Source organism: Schistocerca gregaria, chromosome 1, assembly GCF_023897955.1.
Source record: "Schistocerca gregaria isolate iqSchGreg1 chromosome 1, iqSchGreg1.2, whole genome shotgun sequence".
Classification (NCBI taxonomy): Eukaryota; Metazoa; Arthropoda; class Insecta; order Orthoptera; family Acrididae; genus Schistocerca; species Schistocerca gregaria.
This window is the reverse complement of record NC_064920.1, coordinates 564,614,560-564,636,443: the sequence shown is the minus strand read 5'-3', so window position 1 is coordinate 564,636,443 and position 21,884 is coordinate 564,614,560.

Below are 21,884 nucleotides of genomic sequence, written 5' to 3'. Positions count from 1 at the left end.
ATGAAAGAAACTCGTAAGCAGTTGTTTACTTGTGACATGCAAAAAGTTTGGAGACGTGTCAAGAAGTACTAATACGTCTCACATGCTTTGCATGTCACAGTTAAACAGCTGCTTACGGCTTTCATTCATCTGACGTAATATAGGTACGTTAAATCTTTAGCGTTATGCACTTCCGATACAAAACAAGTGCTATACACATTTTTTTTAATTTGCTTTACTTTCATTGCAATATGTCTAGTAAAAGAACTTTAAAGGGGATAAATGCAAGTAAAGAATAATTTTTACAGCAACTCTATCAAAGTTTCCTGTACTGTACGTAGTAGGCTACTATGAGTATATTATAGCTGTAAAGAAAGGCATTTAACGAATGCTTTCGCCATATTGTCTTGTGCTTTTGATTCGGTGAGTGTGTACTCGACTACTCCACTACTGGCCATTCAAAAGTCCTGTCCGCAGTTTAGCAGAAAAATGGACGCCGTATCGTCCGGTTGGCCACACTCTCCGTAGACAGGCTCTCTAGGGGCAGTATACGCAAATGAGACGCCCCACCATCCCTCTCCAGGAAGACTACACGACAGGAGCGGCCTCACGGGTGCTGGCGTAAACGACGTCGATGGCAGCGTTGGAGGGCCGGTCCGTCAACTCAGATTGTTCCCTCAGTCCGACGAGTCAGCTCAACGGGACAGCGGTTGCTGACATCGTAGTTACCTAGGTCTACGAGAACCGACGCGGCTATAAAGACAGTTTCCTGTTGATTTGACAAAAGACTGTATTCAGAGAGTAGAGATATTTATTATGTTCGATATGACTGCTTCTCAAAAGATGAGTAAATGTGTTTTATTATACGGTTACAGCTCAGTATACTGACATTCTGTAATGTGCCCAGTTACCCTGGCCTGACTCCTGCTTCCTGGTCTACGAAGCACTGAAAACCCGAGATACTACAGTAATCACGACGCACAGGAAGTTCACTAATTACGCCATCTGACAAGCAAAATAACGCATGATGGACGAAGCAAGGAGGGAAAAAGAACCACTTGCTCAGAAAAAAGATGGTATACGTGGCTAGAACAAGTTTACTAGCATCAAACAGAAGCCGTAATTTTAGGAAGAAATTTTAGGAAGAAACTTTGGAGCACAACATTGCAGCAGTAAATGATGGGCTATTAAGAAAGAAGGAACAGATATAAAACATTTGTTGCTTCCAAACTAGAAAAAAATTTAAACACAATTTCAACGTTCCTGGAAAGAGAAAAGCTCAATTCTTTAGGCATTCAATTCACAGATTCAACAATGCGATGTTTCCGACTTTCAAGACTGTCGGTCATGGGGGTGGGGGTCGGGTCTGGGGGGGGGTGGGGGGTGGGGGGAGAAAAGTGCTGTGTTTCACGTAAAAAAATAAAAGTCACAAGGTGTGAAGTCTGGAGATGAACTTCATCGCCCATGGCCTCCCAGTCTTCAGATCTCAAACAGCGATAATGAGTATAATTAATTCACACTCTTGACAAGAGCTGTGACTAAGACCCCAAACATAGCTACAGCTATTTAGGTTAAAATCAACAATCGAGATCGTAATAAGACAGCTACTGGTATTCTCCCACCAACCCACACGCTACAGTTAGAACTTGCATAAGCGGAAAAATGCGCAGGTCATTCTGTCCTTTAGGTTCTGCTGGAGATTCGAGTCGTCCCTCGGGCGAGGGTGTGTTTGTCCTTAAGATAATGTAGGTTAAGTAGTGTGTAAGCTTAGGGACTGATGATCTTAGCAGTTAAATCCGATAACATCTCACACACATTTGAATATTTTTGAACACTCTGTCCTTCAATAGGTTTAGCAGTCACATGGTCAGAACTTCGGATGCATCTCAATAACGTCACTTTTACATGGATTTTAGGAAGATATGTCTATTTCTCGTGTACGATTAGTGGTCTGGAAACTATAGCTCACCTGTAGGAACCATAACGGACCGCGCGAGCAGCGGTTGTGTGGAACTCAGTTAGCTCTATTCTTTCACTACAACGTGAAGGGCCTAAGTAACCGATGCGGATGCCGTGGTTTCCTTGAATTATGAACACCTTCCGGTGTAATTCCGCACCATAATCTAGTAAGCGCTATATTTGCTTTTTCAACTTAAACACGTAAAGGGATTAGATGGGAAAGTCCTGTAGGTATTTGGGGATGAGATCATCAAGACGAATGTAGCATCTTATGCAGCATGAATAACAGGTGAAATATGTGCGTTAGCGCCCAAGGATGGCATTTTCCATCTGAGGGTCCCATATCGACACTGTTGGGATTCTGACCTATATCAAACATAAACGTTTTTGTGATCTGTTGATGAAATCTGTACTATGATTTATTATAAATAAACAGATTCACCCCTACTATGTATTTACTGTGTTTCATGGTGTCCCTCATTGCCTGTAAATTATTCCTGTGCATCTACGTCGCGTAAAGTTTGTTTCTGTGGAATGTAATCAATATCATAATTTTAATTAGTTTTTTGTATTTTCTCTTTGTGACTTCATGGCTGAATGTCTGCAAACATTACGTCTGAAGCTAGTAGTTTATAATGTACTGACTATTTCACTGTCCGTATATCTGAGTCTTATGTAATATTGTTCCTTACAGTTTTTAAGCATTCCTGTTTCCGTTTTAATTCATATGTACTTAGACGACAGAGTTCCATTTATTAGCGTAATAACATAGTTCCATGACTTTGTACTTTATGTAAAGTGTTCGTTATTTTGCACTTATGGCATAAATGGAACAGATGTTTCGACAGCATTTTCCTACCAGTTCAGGGATTGAACACTTCATTCAGTCCCACCCGTTCAGCATTTGCGAGTGTCTGGAGGGGTGAAAGATGAACCGATAATGTATGTATCGTCGCTGGATACACAGAATACAATAGGCTTCAGTCATCAATCTTAGGATTAATTTGATGAGGCTTGCCAGGAATTCCTGCCCTGTGTCAACCTCTTCATCTCGTACTATCACTTTCAATCAGCTTCTTCAGTTATTTCCTGGATGTTTTCCAATCACAGTCTCCCTCAACAGTTTTTGCCGTCAACAGCTTCCTTAAAAGCGTGGAAGTTATTCCCTGATGTCTTAACTGATGTCCTGTCAACTAGTCCCTTCTGGAAACCTAGACTCTCAGAAAATTCTTCCTCAAATTACGGCCTATGTTTGATACTAGCGGGCTTCTCTTCGCCAGGAATACCCTATTGGTCAGTGCTAGTCTGCTTTTTATACCAACGGGTTTACCGTGGTGGTATCACTGGTTCCCGTCAGATCGCCGAAGTTAAGCAATGTCGGGCTCGGCTAGCACTTGGACGCTGACGTTCCTGGTCTGCCGAGCGCTGTGGCCAAGCGCGGTGCATTCAACCCTTGTGAGGCCAAATGAGGGGATATTTGGCAGAGAAGTAGCGGCTTTGGTAACTAAAACTGAAAATGGCCGGAAGAGCGATGTGCTGACCACATAGCCCTCCATATCTGCATCCAGTGACGCCTATTGATTGAGGATGACACCGGCGGTCGGTCCGTAGGTCTTCCGAGGCCTGTTCAGACTGAGAAAGACAGAGACAGAGACATAGAGGTAGCCTGCTTTTTATGTCGTTCTTGTTCCGTCCATCAAGCTTCTTCTCATTACTTTCGTCTTTCTTCGATTTACTCTCAGTCCATATTCTATACTCATTCACTCCGTTCAGCAGATCCAGTAATTCTTCTTCCGCTTCACTGAGGATAGCAACGTTATCAGTGAATCTTATCATTGATATGCTTTCACCTTGAATTTTAATCCTACTCTTGTATATATCTTTTGTTTAGCTCAGTGTTTCTTCGGTTTACAGTTGTTATGGGCGGAACTCTACGTCCTTGTATTACACAATTTTTAAACCTAGAATTTTGTTCTGTGTCTTACGCTCTTATTGTTCACCCATAGTTCTTGTACGTAGTGCTTCGGGATGACTGAAGTTGAGGTGGGGGGTGGGGGGGGGGGGTGTTGTCCTCATCATTTCATGATCATTCGTGAAAGTGGCGAGATTGGACTGAGCAAATGTTGGGAATTTGTAAGGACGCTGATAATTGCGCAGTGAGCGCCCCAAAAACCAGTCATCATCATCATCATATATTACGTATTTTGCAGGGCAGATATCGGTCTTTCGTGTTAGCTATCCTGTATTTTTCCCAGAATTTTGAATATATTGCCACATTTTACGTTGTCGAACGCTTTATACACGTCGAAAAATCCTTTGAATGTCGTCTTGATTTTTCTTCATCTTGCTTGAGCTGTAAACCGCAATGTGAGAACTACCTTCCTGGTACCTTCACCTAATACATCCTCAGTTTCTTTACCATTCTTCTAAACATTATTCTTGTAAGCAACTTAAGTGCATGCATTGTTAAGCTAACAGTGTTATAATTCTTGACTTGTCGGCTCTTGCATTCTTCGGAATTATGTGGATGATGTTTCTCAAATAGTCCGGTAGTGTCACCAGTCGCATTCATTCTACTAAACGAAGGAAATAGTTCTGTTGCCATTTCGGCCAAAGATTTTAGAAATTCCGTTGGAGTGTTATCTAAAACTACTTTGTTATTTGATCTTGAGTCCTCCTAAACTCTGTTAAATTCTGTTTCTAATAGGGGATCCCTATCTCTTCCCTGTCCTCTCCTGTTTCTTCTTCTATTACGTCATCAGATAGATCGGAGATATTAAAAACTAAGAATGCAGTGGGAGTTGCAGTTTTAAATGTAAGATTTTAACGGACAGGAAATTCGTTGAAGTCGGAAACTTTCACAACCGTTCTTTCGACTAATGCTTCAGTACAGTTCCTCCATTTGGGATCGGTCTTCGAATGTGAGTAACCAAAGAGAAGGGTACAAAGATTAATTAATTTAATAAGTCAGCACAAGAATGTGACACACTCAGACAAATGGAATACGCTACAAGCAAGACAATGTGAATGGCTTAGAGCTTTAGTCTCACATATCTGCGAAGTCATGTCCCAAAAAGGTTTCAAGAAAGATATTACATGTATAACTGTGGCACATTGCAAAGTTGTGGGTTCCAGTTCAGATGTGTGGGAAATCTTATCGGACTTAACTGCCAAGGTTATCAGTCCATAAGCTTACACACAACGTAAATTATCCTAAGGACAAACACACACACCCATGCCCGAGGGTACGACTCGAACCTCCGACGGGACCAGCCGCACAGCCAATGACTGCTAATCCCGCGAGGCTTTCAAGTTTGAAGAGCATTGATTTCGTAGACTTTCCCGGCGTAATAACTGCTGATATTCTTCACGGGTTTGCAGCCGGATCATTTCGTCCTCCAGACACAATATTTCGGCGGACCAGCTGGCCGCCATCCTCAGGTGAGTTAATGCTGGTGCACTGCCTCGCCGGAAACTGAGTTCCAGCCACAACGACGGAAACCTTTATACACCACAAACCGTTCACCGCGCATGCGCGAGAAGATAGCGCCTCCTGGCGGTAAGAAGACACGCAGCGCGCCGGTGGAGAAAGACGGCGGAAACGATAAATCGCATCAGGAAGGATCCAAAGATCGAAAAGAAGAACGTTTTTGTTTAATGTCCGACAACATCGGATTCCATATTTTGCTTAGAGGAAAACCTCTATCCCTGTTAATAATATTGCTTGCTAATCTGATTTCAATAGATTCTTTAAGAATACATTCCCAATAGCGAGAAGCAGGAGAGATCAATTGTGTCCTGTCGTACATCATTCTGTGTCCCTCGTTAAGGCAATGTTCCGCCACTGCAGATTTCTCGGGCTGGAGCAACCGAGTGTGCCGATGATGTTCCACACACCGGTCCTTAATCGTTCGAATAGTCTGACCAATGTACTTCTTTCCACAGTGACACGGGATTTCATATACACCGGGTTTCCTCAAACCCAAATTATCCTTAACTGAGCCGAGAAGGGCTCTAGTCTTGGCCACCGGCGTAAAAACACTTTTAATATCATATCTCCTTAGAATTCTTGAAATTTTAGATGATATACTTCCCGCAAAGGGTAAATAAGCAACAGCTACAAAAGTATCCTCTATAGGCTCGCGTGACGGACCAAACTGAAGAGCACGGCATATTTGTTGTTCCGTATATCCATTCTGTTTGAAAACAGTTTTCAAATGGTCAAGTTCTTCTTTCAAATGTTCCTCGTCAGAAATGGCATAAGCTCTTTTTACCAAAGTCCGCAAAACTCCACTACGTTGGTGTGGTGGATGACAGCTGGTCGCATGAAGATAACGGTCAGTATGAGTAGGCTTCCGATACACACTGTGTCCGAAAGTCCCATCGTCCTTTCTTTCAACCAAAACATCAAGAAATGGAAGTTTGCCATCACTTTCAATTTCCATGGTAAACTGAATGCTCGGATGTAGACAATTAAAGTGATCCAAAAAACGATTCAAGGCATCAATTCCATGCGGCCAAACCATAAAAATGTCATCAACATATCTGAAAAAACACTTAGGTTTAAGAAACGAAGTTTTGAGTGCCATGTCCTCAAAGTCTTCCATAAGAGCATTACTGACAGTGGTTTTGTATACGCACCGCACGTGGATAGAATGAGTGGAGTAGAGGGAGAGGGTGTGAAGTGAATCTTGTACATCACTTTCTCACGACCAGAAACTGTGTAGTGGTTTGCGGAGTACAGAAACAGATGCAGATAAACTTGTAACAAACAAGGGTTTCCGTGGAGTTACCAATCTATTAAGGCTTTGTGCAAGAGCCGCAGCAGCCAGAACTACGGCGGACCAGCAGACACCTGGCGGCGGCGGCTGAAGGGCGGAGGTGCAAGTTTTCGGAGACAGTCAAGTTGGGTCGTAATTGGCGGCGCCGGCGCCGGCCGGCAGCACGGTCCCAGGGGCAGCGCCGTGACAGTGGCTGACGCCGCAGTGTGAGGCGCCCCAAGGTACGACAGCCCCTTCTAGATAACAGGAGGCACCCGTGTGTCCCGTCATGAAACGATGCCAGTTTCTGTTATAAACTGACATAATCGGAAAAGTTTTAGAATGCACAAAACTGTAATGCACCTGCACAACTTCAACCACGAGGGTTTATGGGATCCTCAGGGAGGAACTTCCACACCCCAGATATTTGCATCTTTAAAACGTGAGACCACGAGAAAGACTTACTCAGTGTATACTTCTTGATTTGAGGGAATAAAGAACAGGTGTCTTATTCACAACTTATGGTATTATAAGAGCAAGATTTTTCTTCCGTATTTTCTGTCTATAGTGAGTGGTTTTACTCCTCACAAACAAGTTTCTCTTACGAAAGACGTGGTCGACTGATTTCAGGTCATCACAATGTGCTAGCAACAGTGTTTCATTCCTGATGGATGACCAAATGAGCGTTAGAATATATATACTGCAACAAAAGTAGTGGTATACCCTCTTTTACCTGGAGTAGTGCAGCAACTCCATGTGGCATGGACTCAGCGAGTCGTTACAAGTCCCGTCCTGAAATATTAAGCCATGCTGCCTCTAAAGGTCTCCGTAATTGTGAAAGTGATACCGGGGCAGGGCCGGCCGTTGTGGGCGAGCGGTTATAGGCGCTTCAGTCTGGAACCGTGCGACCACTACATTCGCAGGTTCGAATTCTGCCTTCTGACATGGATGTGTGTGATGTCCTTAGGTTAGTTAGGTTTAAGTAGTTCTAAGTTCTAGGGGACTGCTGACCACAGATGTTAAGTCCCATAGTGCTCAGAACCATTTGAACCATTTTTTTGTTAAGTCCCATAGTGCTCAGAGCCATTTGAACCATTTTGAACCGGTGCAGGTTTTTGTACACGACCTGACCTTCCAATTCTGTCAGATAAATGTTCGATGGAATTTCTATCGGGCGATTAGAATGGTCCACTCATTCGATCGAATTGTGCAGAATGTTCTGCAAATCATTCGTGAAAAATTGTGACGCGGTAAGATGTCACATTGCCAGCCACAAAAATTCGATCGTCATCTGAGAACATGAACTTCGATAATGCCTGCAAACAGTCTCCAGGTAGGGGAACCTAATCATTTCCAGTCAATGACAGGCCCAGATAGAACAGAAGACCCACGCCATTATGGACCCACCACGAGCTTGCTCAGTGTCCTGTTGACAACTTGGGTCCATGGCTTCGTGGGATCTGCGCGACTCGAAAACCCCACCATCAGCTCTTACCAACTGAAATCTCGAGACTTCAGACCTGACTACGGTTTTGCAGCACTGTAGAGTCGAACCCCAGGACAGGTGCTGCAGGCGACGTCGTGCTGTTAGCAAAGGAACTCGTGTCGTTCGTCTGCTGCTGTAGCCCATTAACTTCAAATTTATCCGCACTGTCCTAGCGGATATGTTCGTCGTTCGTCCCCCATTGATTTCTGCAGTTATTTCACGCACTGTAACTTGTCTCTTAACACTGAAAACTCTGCTCAAACGCCGCAGCTCTCTGTAGTTCATTGCAGACGTCGACCACTGCACTGTCCGCGGTGAGAGGTAATGCTTAATATTTTCTATCCTCAGCAGAATCTTGGCTCTATGTACGTCGCAATATACACTCCTGGAAATGGAAAAAAGAACACATTGACACCGGTGTGTCAGACCCACCATACTTGCTCCGGACACTGCGAGAGGGCTGTACAAGCAATGATCACACGCACGGCACAGCGGACGCACCAGGAACCGCGGTGTTGGCCGTCGAATGGCGCTAGCTGCGCAGCATTTGTGCACCGCCGCCGTCAGTATCAGCCAGTTTGCCGTGGCATACGGAGCTCCATCGCAGTCTTTAACACTGGTAGCATGCCGCGACAGCGTGGACGTGAACCGTATGTGCAGTTGACGGACTTTGAGCGAGGGCGTATAGTGGGCATGCGGGAGGCCGGGTGGACGTACCGCCGAATTGCTCAACACGTGGGGCGTGAGGTCTCCACAGTACATCGATGTTGTCGCCAGTGGTCGGCGGAAGGTGCACGTGCCCGTCGACCTAGGACCGGACCGCAGCGACGCACGGATGCACGCCAAGACCGTAGGATCCTACGCAGTGCCATAGGGGACCGCACCGCCACTTCCCAGCAAATTAGGGACACTGTTGCTCCTGGGGTATCGGCGAGGACCATTCCCAACCGTCTCCATGAAGCTGGGCTACGGTCCCGCACACCGTTAGGCCGTCTTCCGCTCACGCCCCAACATCGTGCAGCCCGCCTACAGTGGTGTCGCGACAGGCGTGAATGGAGGGACGAATGGAGACGTGTCGTCTTCAGCGATGAGAGTCGCTTCTGCCTTGGTGCCAATGATGGTCGTATGCGTGTTTTGCGCCGTGCAGGTGAGCGCCACAATCTGGACTGCATATGACCGAGGCACACAGGGCCAACATCCGGCATCATGGTGTGGAGAGCGATCTCCTACACTGGCCGTACACCTCTGGTGATCGTTGAGGGGACACTGAATAGTGCACGGTACATCCAAACCGTCATCGAACCCATCGTTCTACCATTCCTAGACCGGCAAGGGAACTTGCTGTTCCAACAGGACAATGCACGTCCGCATGTATCCCGTGCCACCCAACGTGCTCTAGAAGGTGTAAGTCAACTACCCTGGCCAGCAAGATCTCCGGATCTGTCCCCCATTGAGCATGTTTGGGACTGGATGAAGTGTCGTCTCACGCGGTCTGCACGTCCAGCACGAACGCTGGTCCAACTGAGGCGCCAGGTGGAAATGGCACGGCAAGCCGTTCCACAGGACTACATCCAGCATCTCTACGATCGTCTCCATGGGAGAATAGCAGCCTGCATTGCTGCGAAAGGTGGATATACACTGTCCTAGTGGCGACATTGAGCATGCTCTGTTGCCTGTGTCTATGTGCCTGTGGTTCTGTCAGTGTGATCATGTGATGTATCTGACCCCAGCAATGTGTCAATAAAGTTTCCCCTTCCTTGGACAATGAATTTACGGTGTTCCTATTTCAATTTCCAGGAGTGTATAATTCCTCAACCATTTCCGAAATTGACTGTCCCATCGTCTGGCTACAACTACCATTGCGCGTTCAAAGTCGAATAATTCCCTTAGTGTGGTCATAGTACCGTCGCAAAATGTTTTCACGTGAATCATCGGAGTAAAATTGGTAGGTCTGCCAATGCAGTGTCCGTTTGTGCCTTCTGTACACGGTACTACCGCCATATGTATATGTGCGTATCGCTATCCCATGACTTCTATTACCTCAGTGTATTTAAGGAACCACGACCGCTTTCGGCCCCCGAGGCCATTATAACGTGGCTTACAACGGGACAGCCATTAACGTGGGAACTGTATTTCTTCTGCAAGCCTCTTTTTGAACGAATCTACGCTCAGAGTTACTGCATTAGCGACAGCACAGTGACAAGTGCTTTTCCTCATTTCACTCGAAAAATAATATATGCATCCCATATGATTATAATATACATTTAAGCGACAAAGAAAATGGTATAGGCATGCGTATTCAAGTACAGAGGTATGTAAACAGGGTGAATACGGCGCTACGCTCGGCAACGCACCTAGAAGACAAGTGTCTGGCGCAGTTGTTACATCAGTTACTGCTACTACAGTGGCAGAATATCAAGATGTAAGTGAGTTTGTCCTTGGTGCTATATTCGGAACTTGAGCGATTGGGCACAGTATCTCCGAGGTAGCAATGAAGTAGATTTATGAGTTTATCGTATCAGGAATCCAGTAAAACATCAAATATGCGACATCGTTGAGACCGGAAAAAGATCTTACAAGAACTGGACTATCAAAAACTGAAGAGAATCGTTCAACGTGACGGAAGTGCAACCATTCCGCAAATTGCTGCAGATTTCAATGCTGGAGCATCAACAAGCGTCAGCGTTCGAACCATTTAATGAAACATCATCGATGTGGGCTTTCGGAGCCGAGGGCACTGCACGACACAAAGTTTTGCGCCTCTCCTGGGACCGTGAGCACCGACATTGGATTGTTGGTGACTGGAAACATGTCATATTGTATCGAGCGGATAGACGTGACGGAAACAACCTTATGAATCAATGGACAATGCATGTCAGCTGGGAACTTTCCGGCTGGTGGAGCCTCTGCACTGGTATGGGGCGTGTGCAGTTTGAGTGATAAACGTTTGGAAGACTCTGCCCTTGACCCAACTGATACGTCTAGATACGACTCTGACAGGTGACACGTACGTAAGTATCCCGTCTGATCACCTCCATCCATTCATTCCCATTGTGCATTCCGACGGATTTGGGCAATTCCAGTAGTACAATGCGACACCCCATACGTCCATAATTTGCTACAGAGTATCTCCAGTAACACTCTCCTGAATTTAAACACTTTCACTGGCCTCTAAAGTCCCCACACATGAACATTATTGAGAATATCTGGGGTGCCTTGTAGCGTCCTATTCAGAAGAGATCTCCGCCTCCTCGTACTCTTACTGATTTATGGACAGCCCTGCCGCGTTCGTGGGGTCAGTTCCCTCCAGCACTACATGAGACATTAGTCGAGTCCTTGTGCCTTTATGTTGCGGCACTTTTGCGTGCTCGTGTGGGCCCTACACGATATTAGGCAGGTGGGCCAGTTTCTCTGGCTCTTCAGTGTATATATTTTACCGCTAAGTAATGCAATACTGCACAAGTGAGGAACTAGAGCTCTGTAGAAATGAAGCAGTGGCTTGAACATAACCGCTTCACTGCAGTAATGGTAGCAACGATTCGATTCTGTAAACCATTTTCGTGATTGCCAGGCGTTTGGGAGACTCTGTTCATGACCTACCATCGTAGAAAAAGTTCAGCGAAAGTAAAGTGACCTAAGAGGCCTCGGAACTGAACCATCGCTGTCAAGCCAGCGATCTGGAAACACCTAGTCTAGAGTATCCCACCAAGTTGGAGCCCAATGTGGAAGTGTGCCATCTTGTTGGGAAACGGCTCGGCCTTGACAGTCGGACAGTGGTGTTAACGCAAACATTCCCAGCATATCAAGGTAATTGTTTGAACACAGTAGTTGTTGGAACTAACTGTTTTTTTCTGAGAATAAATAGTCCCCTAATGTGATTAACCATCAAACATTCACTTTCGGGGTGTCACATATCTCTTTCGTGCATCGGTTGTACCCCAGATTATAACATTTTCTTGGTTTACCTTTCCATTCACGTTAAATGCTGCTGCATCAGAAAATGATAGATTGTTCCCATCTTCCTGTAAACGATGCAGAACGCCCACAGCGTCTGGTTGCAGTGCATGCAACAGTTGCAGTCGATATGGATGCATCTGTAAACGTTTCCATAGGATCGGGCGCAGGGTCGTCGTAGGGTTACGCAGCCCTTGCGATGCCCTCCGAACATTCTGTGTCGGCTTCGCTTCTTCCATGTCGTGCAGCGTGGTGCTTCCTTCACATCAATGTTTCCTATCAGCCTCACATTTCCGTACCAGCGGCGTATCGTCGTCTGCGAGGAAGCATGCTCCCTACACTGTGTTTGGAAGTTCCTTCGAATCTGCGTGTCCGATTTGGTCCGAATGAGTCGTTCCACTCATTTTTGCTGTTTAATAGTAAGTATAAAGTATAAATTCAGACACTTTATATAAGTACCTAATGGACTACAGGGTAAACACTTAAGGTGCTTATCAAAAAAGGGCTCTCTGAGCCTAATCCACGTCCCTCTAAGGTTCTGCAGCACTCAGTACATACGACAAATTGAAACAAATGTCTAGATTTGTCCTAATTTCAACCACAGGTGAGTGAATTTAAGCCTTAATAAGTAGGTACAGCTACTTACTATAAAGAAATGCATATTTCACAACTAAAACAACATAAATGTAGTAGTTGAGACATGATAAAGAAACACTGGGGTCTGCTATATGAGTCATGCAGCGGGAAACAGAATACACAGTAAAGTGAAGCAGGTATCTTCCCTCACATCAAGAATCAGCTACCGGATACATAGACTGACAAAAAACTTTCTCTGTGTTGCTTAAAGTACGGCTTAAACTTTAAGCATGGGTAATCGAGGAAATACTTCAGTTGATCGATGAAAGAACGAAGTACAAAAATGTTCAGAGAAAATGAGGAATACAGAAATACGTCACTGCGGAATGAAATAAATAGGAAGCGCAGAGAACCTAAGACGAAATGGCTGCATGAAAAATGTGAAGGAATCGAAAAAAAAAAAGATTGTTGGAAGGACTGAATCAGCATATAGGTAAGTCAAAACAACCTTCGGTGAAATTAAAAGCAAGGGTACTAACTTTAGGAGTGCAATGGGCATTCCACTGTTGAAAGCAGAGGAGGGAGCTGATAGGTGGAAAGAGTGCATTGAAGGCCTCTTTGACGAGGTAGGTTTATCTGATGTGAGATAAGAAGAAACAGGAGTCGATTTAGAAGAGATAGGGGATCCAGTATTCGAATCAGAAATTAAACGGGCATTGGAGGACTTAAAATCAAATAAGGCAGAAGGGATAGATAACATTCCGTTAGATTTTCTAAAATCATTGTCGCAAATGTTAACAAAACGATTATTCAAGTTGGTGTGTAGAAAGTGTGAGCCTGGCAACATACCGTCTGATTTTCGGAAAAGTATCATCCGTACAGTTCCGAAGACTACAAGAGCCGACAAGTGCGAGAATTATCTTACAATCGCCTTAACAGCTTATGCATCCAAGTTGCTGATAAGGATAATACACAGAAGAATGGGAAAGAAAACTAAAGATGTATTAGATGATGATCAGTTTGGCTTTAGAAAAAAGGTAGAGGCTCCAGAGAGGCATTTCCGACCTTGCGACTCATTTTGGAAGCAAGGCCAAAGAAAAGTCTAGGCACGTTCATAGGATCTGTCGATCTGGAAAAAGCGTTAGACAATGTAAAATGGGGCAAGGTTATCGAAATTCTGACAAAAATGGGGGTAAGCTCTAGGGAGAGACGGAGAATATGCAACATGTGCTAGAGCCAAGAGGGAATAATAACGATGGGCGACCAAGAACGAAGTCCTCGGATTAAAAAGGGTGTAATAAAGGGGTGTAACCTTTCGCCCCAACTGTTCAGTCAGTACATCGAAGAAACAGCGACGGAAATAAAAGAAATGTTCAGGAAAGGAATTAAAATCCAAGGTGAATAGATATCAATGATAGGATTCACTGACGACGTTGATATCCTGAGTGAAAGTGAAGAAGAATTACATGATCTGCTGAATGGAATGAACAATCCAATGAGTACAAAACATGGATTGAGAGTAAATCTAAGAAAGACGAAAGTGATGGGAAATAGCAGAAAAGAGAAATGCGAGTAGCTTAACATCAGAACTGATGATCACGAAGTACATGAAGTTAAGGAATTCTGATACCTAGGCAGCAAAATAACAAATGACGGACGGAGCAAGGATGACATCAAAAGCAGACAAGCACTGGCGAAAAGGGCATTCCTGGCCAAGAGAAGTCTACTAGTATGAAACATAGGCTATAATTTGAGGAAGAAATTTCTGAGAATGTATCTGGAGCACGCTATTATATGGTAATAAAACATAGACTGTGGGAGAACCCGAACAGAAGAGAATGGAAGCATGTGAGATGTGGTGTTTCAGCGAATATTCAAAAATTAGGTGGACTGGTAAGGTAAGGAATGAGGAGGTTCCGTGCAGAATCGTAGAAATTGGGATACACCCACGAAATAATTGAGGACGCAGATTGCAAGTGCTACTCTGAGATGAAGAGTTTAGCACAGGACAGGAATTCGTGGCGGGCCGCATCACACCAATGAGAAAATTGATGACTCAAAGAAAAAAGAAAAAGAACTCTGACATCCAATTTACTGTTGTAAATTACATTTGCAGTTGACATGAACATATTAAGACGTTGAAATTTTCTTTACAGCCCTATCGAAATTTTTAGTTAGAATCGGCAACTATTTCCAGCTATTGCTGAAGCTGGTCTGAACAAACTTGCATGGTTATGGTCCTGATGCAAATGTTACGACTTTTCACTCTGCCAATTGTGCGTGGGAGGAAACTACAATCCGTTATGTTTAGTGTAATGTGTCTTGTGTCTTATCATGTATCAGGACTGTTAAAAAACTTACCCTTTTTTCAGCTGTGTAATGACTGTAAAGCTGAAAACTTTCTATTTCGATATATTGCTACGTACACGTTGTCTCTCTCTTTTTGAGATCTTGCGTAAAGCTTAAGAGGGAACACTAGTGTTATTTCAAGCCGTGCCGTAGAATTACTCGATGCGCACTCTGATTAAGCTTGTACTTAATATCCCTAACACAATTTTATTTCTTGATTTTAACTATATTTCATAGATCGATGGTTTTGTACATGGTAACTGAATGTATTTCTTTGAACACAAGAATTTCAGGCATATACTTTACCTAAGGCAAATTAACTGTCTTTTAGAGATACAAGAACAAATATGTGTTAATCCAAAGTTATATGAGCGTAACTCACATACATTCATTGGGATTATTGTTTTAATATCGAATCAACATCAAAGTATGTTTAGTGAGCTGTTTTTTTATCACCATCTTAGTGCCTTACTTTGACTTTATTTCATCATGTTACGTTAACGTTTTTCAGCATACTTTAGAAATTATATATACACACCAGAAACGAGACGTCGAGAACCTTTCATGTACTGGGTACCAAAAAGATGCGTTAAGTGAGGCGACCACTTGGATTTAATGCATTTGGTTTTTCATGGAGAGGGGAATAAAGGTATTCTTAAAGAATTATAGAGGAATGAATAGCTGTGTAGAGAAGAAAAACTACAGGTAACACAGTCTTTTCCAAGACATCAAATCATTAAATTTAATTTTGCAGCTACAGAGGACACATGTGTATGTTTCATTATTGTAACGTCATTCACTGCTCCCCATGTTTCAAGCGGTTGTCTCTCTATGGTTTGTCCCGACAAATGTGCAGGGTGTATCGTAACCAATAGAAAAAAAGCTGTTACTGGTGAAATTAAAAGATAATAGAAACGAAAACAGTGTAAACTATTGTTTACAATAAAAATGTGAGAGTTTGATTACGAGCAGTCACTGAAGCAGTCACTGACTTAACTACAAGTGTGAAGTATTTTCGTAGTTCGTACATAAAATAGGAAATGTGAACATTCCGATTAGGTTCCCTTTTAAATGTTCCACATTTCACTCATGGTTCACGGTGAAACTGTACTTGCATGACAAGCCACGGGCACATGTTGCATCCGATGAAAGACTTCACCTTCTCGATTTATTTTGTCTAAGATCATCTCTAAAATAAAGTGATCAGAAATACCACTGATACAGTAGAAGAGCTGCGCAGTCTTGCCCCGATAAACGATACGATCCCGTGGAACTTGGAAGAACTCGTAACTTAAATAAGTTGTTACCGAAGGTAAAATCTTTTCGGTTGCTAGGGCGCGTCATTTTTCTTCAGTATGATCGACGTTTCGACCCTTTCTGCTGGAATCATCTTCAGGCTCTTGTGGTATCCACAGTTCACAGAATACTGTTGGAGACCAGCGTCGTGTTCCTTATAGAAGGGAGCTGTCACGGGCTTATGCTGGAGATGTGCGGTTACTGGTTAAAATTTCTGTGACTGACTGCCATAGGGTGGACACGGCCTGAATTCCTCGGACTGAAGGGATTTTTCCTTGGTATGAGGACTGGAAAGGAGTACTCAGTCTCATGACTCCAGCGGAGGTGGTATTTGACAGAGCGGGAACGGTTTCAGTTACCAAAAATAACAACGGCCGGTAGAGCGGTGTGCTGACCCCTGTCCCTCAAACCCCATCCAATAACTCTATTGCTAAAGGATGACACGGAAGTCGGTCGGTACCGATACGCGGTCCGGAGCCTGTGGAGCAACAGAGTAACTCACTGCATATACGAGGGCTGTACTGAATCCAGATGTGTAGAGGACATCTCCTTTAACAAGTACGAATCTAGATTAAATCGTTTACTAATGTATTTCTTGTTAAAATGTGAACAAAATTAGATGGGATTGTAACAGGTAAGCTCGTATTTAAAGCATAGTGTACTAAGGAGGACTGTACCTCATGGTTCAGGTAGTGTCAGCCCGTAACCACAATTAGTAGTTATGTTACGACGAATTGTTAGCAAACCCATATTTACTGGAACGTTTCTGTTACATTTACCGTATATTTCAAATTGTGTTAGTTTTCACTATGAATCAACATATACATTGTATATCATGATACGGTGCGAGAAGTGATAGAAACGGAAAAATATATACAAATGTAGCGGTAAATCTCGTACGGTGCACGAAGTAAGATATTTCCTAGGCACGATAAGGAACCATGTTCTGCATAATCAGAGTTACCGAGAAAGAGTCACAACATACAGTCATTACGATACTAATGATAACAGCAGGAGGGTACTGCACTTTTCAAACATTTTTCTTCAGACTTCAGTAAAGGATAGCGAGGAGTGGGGTAATGGTATTAGTAGGGTAAGAACTATGCCACAGCTCAGATTCTATTTCAGATAATCGTAGGAAAACCGAATGGGAAAACGTCCACGTCTAGCTCACACACCTTATAAGAGTTAATTGCGAAATTTGGAAAAATACTGAAGCGAAGGCAAAAATAATTATTAAATGGAAAACCAAAAAGTTGTTGCTTTGTATACCGTCTGCATACGGCAGAACAATAACGGGAATCAGCCAGAACATACAGTTTCCACAGACTTTGAGTGGTCAACGAGTGACTGATAAGCCATTCCACTTCAGAAAAAGTAGTAAAGAAACAGTTCTTGTTAAAAGAGAGGCTATGCCATCACTAATGATCAGAGTCACATTCGCCGGATGTCACTGGAACTATCGTGATGGTAATAGTCAACAGGAGTTATTTCGTGACATCCTTTGTTTGTTTCCACAATTTCCAACAAAGTTCTCACAATTGTCAAAAATATACTCTCGAAATGCTTGAATTGTATCTCGTTTGTTCAACTGCAAACGAACTGCAAGTCTGTGAAAATTTATTTATTTATTTAATTTTTTATTATTTATTTGTTTATTTATTTATTTATTTTGGCCGAAAGTGCCTACCGTACAGCATCGCAAGCTCTAGGCTTCTGATTCTTTGCTTCGTTTCGGTACGGGATAGCAGCGCAGTCCGTCACAAATCAAGCACTGGCTATAACAATGTCGTCCAACTACACTCCTGGAAATTGAAATAAGAACACCGTGAATTCATTGTCCAAGGAAGGGGAAACTTTATTGACACACTGCTGGGGTCAGATACATCATATGATCACACTGACAGAACCACAGGCACATAGACACAGGCAACAGAGCATGCACAATGTCGCCACTAGTACAGAGTATATCCACCTTTCACAGCAATGCAGGCTGCTATTCTCCCATGGAGACGATCGTAGAGATGCTGGATGTAGTCCTGAGGAACGGCTTGCCATGCCATTTCCACCTGGCGCCTCAGTAGGACCAGCGTTCGTGCTGGACGTGCAGACCGCGTGAGACGACGCTTCATCCAGTCCCAAACATGGTCAATGGGGGACAGATACGGAGATCTTGGTGGCCATGGTAGTTGACTTACACCTTCTAGAGCACGTTGGGTGGCACGGGATACATGCGGACGTGCACTGTCCTGTTGGAACAGCAAGTTCCCTTGCCGGTCTAGGAATGGTAGAACGGTGGGTTCGATGACGGTTTGGACGTACCGTGCACTATTCAGTGTCCCCTCGACGATCACCAGAGGTGTACGGCCAGTGTAGGGGATCGCTCCCCACACCATGATGCCGGGTGTTGACCCTGTGTGCCTCCGTCGTATGCAGTCCAGATTGTGGCGCTCACCTGCACGGCGCAAAACACGCATACGATCATCATAGGCACCAAGGCAGAAGCGACTCTCATCGCTGAAGACGACACGTCTCCATTCGTCCCTCCATTCACGCCTGTCGCGACACCACTGTAGGCGGGCTGCACGATGTTGGAGCGTGAGCGGAAGACGGCCTAACGGTGTGCGGGACCGTAGCCCAGCTTCATGGAGACGCTTGCGAATGGTCCTCGCCGATACCCCAGGAGCAACAGTGTCCCTAACTTGCTGGGAAGTGGCGGAGCGGTCCCCTACGGCACTGCGTAGGATCCTACGGTCTTGGCGTGCGTGCGTGCGTCGCTGCGGTCCAGTCCCAGGTCGACGGGCACGTGCACCTTCCGCCGACCACTGGCGACAACATCGATGTACTGTGGAGACCTCACGCCCCACGTGTTGAGCAATTCGGCGGTACGTCCACCCGGCCTCCCGCATGCCCACTATACACCCTCGCTCAAAGTCCGTCAACTGCACATACGGTTCACGTCCACGCTGTCGCGGCATGCTACCAGTGATAAAGACTGCGATGGAGCTCCGTATGCCACGGCAAACTGGCTGACACTGACGGCGGCGGTGCACAAATGCTGCGCAGCTAGCGCCATTCGACGGCCAACACCGCGGTTCCTCGTGTGTCCGCTGTGCCGTGCGTGTGATCATTGCTTGTACAGCCCTCTCGCAGTGTCCGGAAGAAGTATGGTGGATCTGACACACCGGTGTCAATGTGTTCTTTTTTCCATTTCCAGGAGTGTATGTTCTCTTTGATAGTCTTCCGGTAGTTTGGGGACACAGTCACATAATACCTTTTAAGTGAAACACCCGCCATTTGACTTTATATACTGTTTATTGCATATTACAGTCATGATTTCTGCTTTGGACATTTTCAAGTACCACAATGTTAAACATCATCAAACATCTGTAAACGAAGTCACCTTTGAAATGTATTAAAAATTCCGTTATATAATGCGAGTGTCACAGCATATAAATGTGAACCTGTTGACAAAGTATCTGGCAGAAGCGAACAACAATGTCTGAGTTTCAACCATGTTTAACATATTTCGACGATAACTTAATTTACAGAAGACCGATAATGCTTAACATTGTGGTACTTGAAAATGCCCGAAAGCCGAACTCATGATTGTACAATAGAAGAAACAACTATATAGTCAAATAGTGGAACTTTCATTTGAACACATACTCTCTTTGTTACTTTACGTTTTTTGCGTATATCCTTCGAAATTATAATTTATCAGTGATGCGTTGAATATATAAAGGAATTTTGTAAAATAATAAAGCTGTTGTTTTTCACTTCATAATTACGTGAGAAATATGGAAAAAGGGCTTGAGAGAGAAGGTCGAGTTGATTTTCAAACAAATATCAACCATAGTATGCACCAGTAAAATATTTAATTAAGTTGCAACAGGAGTAACTGAATGTTTCTGATAAATTCTAACAAACACGAACATAAGTGTGCATAATATGTGTCCCCGTCGTTGAACATATATTTATCTTTACTGCGAACTGGCTGCCACTACATATAGCCTGTATGTGGACATCCAGTTCAACAAGATTCAGTCAATTTACAGGTTTAATTGACGCTTTTTGTGTTCTGTAGCGAGTGATTCGGTGGGGGGTCCCGTAACGTAGCAATTAGCAAGTTAAAAAGGTGCGCCGGAACCTTCCTGATTGGCACGCATTAACCTGTATCAAACGCAGAACAGCATACGGGCTGAATGTCGCCTCCACTTTAATCATCAGGTTTCAGAGTCCTCGTTCCAGCTGCATAATTTAGAGGGCCAGAGATGAAAGGGAATTTGAAGTTAAAGTGTCCACTGAAGATTTCAATTAAATTCCATTGCTTCCGCGAGCTGTCACTTATTCAGCAGCTTGAAGAGAGGATTAGCGCTCTCTCCAACGCGTTTCAGGGTGCTTTCTCCTTTTTCTGCAGCAATTTGGGTAAACTGAATCAGAGAGGGGGGAATGAATAGAGAGGGTCGCTACTTTGATTTGTAGCTGCAGTTACTGTTGATAGCTATTAGCTTGAGATTAAACCTCTCTCATACAACCCATCATGTTCTTCAGACACTTCAGATTTTTACACTATTACAGGTTTACGTAGCGTCTATATGCGTATGGAACAGCAAAGGAAATCACTAGTAGCGATACAAAACTACATCCGCCACGCAGTGAATGGTGGTTTGCTGAGTGTGTATGCAGATGTAGATGTTGTTGTTGTTGTTGTTGTTGTTGTTGTGGTCTTCAGTCCTGAGACTGGATTGATGCAGCTCTCCATGCTACACTATCCTGTGCAAGCTTCTTCATCTCCCAGTACCTACTGCAACCTACACCCTTCTAAATGTGCTTGGTGTAGTCATCACTTAGTCTCCCTCTACGATGTTTACCCTCCACGCTGCCCTCCAGTACTAAACTGGTGAGCCCTTGATGCCTCAGAACGTGGCCTATCAACCGATCCCTTCTTATAGTCGAGTGGTGCCAAAAACTTCTCCTCTCCCCAATACTATTCAACACCTCCTCATTAGTTATGTGATCCACTCATCTAATCTTCAGCATTCTTTTGTAGCACCACATTTCGAAAGCTTCTATTCTCTTCTTGTCTAAATTATTTATCGTCCATGTTTCACTTCCATACATGGCTACACTTCATACAAATACTTTCAGAAACGACTTCCTCACACTTACATCAATACTCGATGATAACAAATTTTTCTTCTTCAGAAACGCTTTCCTTGCCATTGCCAGTCTACATTTTATATCCTCTCTACTTCGACCATCATCACTTATTTTGCAGCCCAAATAGCAAAACTCCTTTACTACTTCAAGTGTCTCACTTCCTAATTTAATTCTCACCCGACTTCATTCGAATACATTCCATTACCCTCGTTTTGCTTTTGTTGATGTTCTTCTTATATCCTCCATTCAAGACACTATCCATTTCGTTCAACTGCACTTCCAAGTCCTTTGCTGTCTCTGACAGAATTACAATGTCATCTGCGAACCTCAAAGTTTTTACTTCTTCTCCATGGATTTTAATA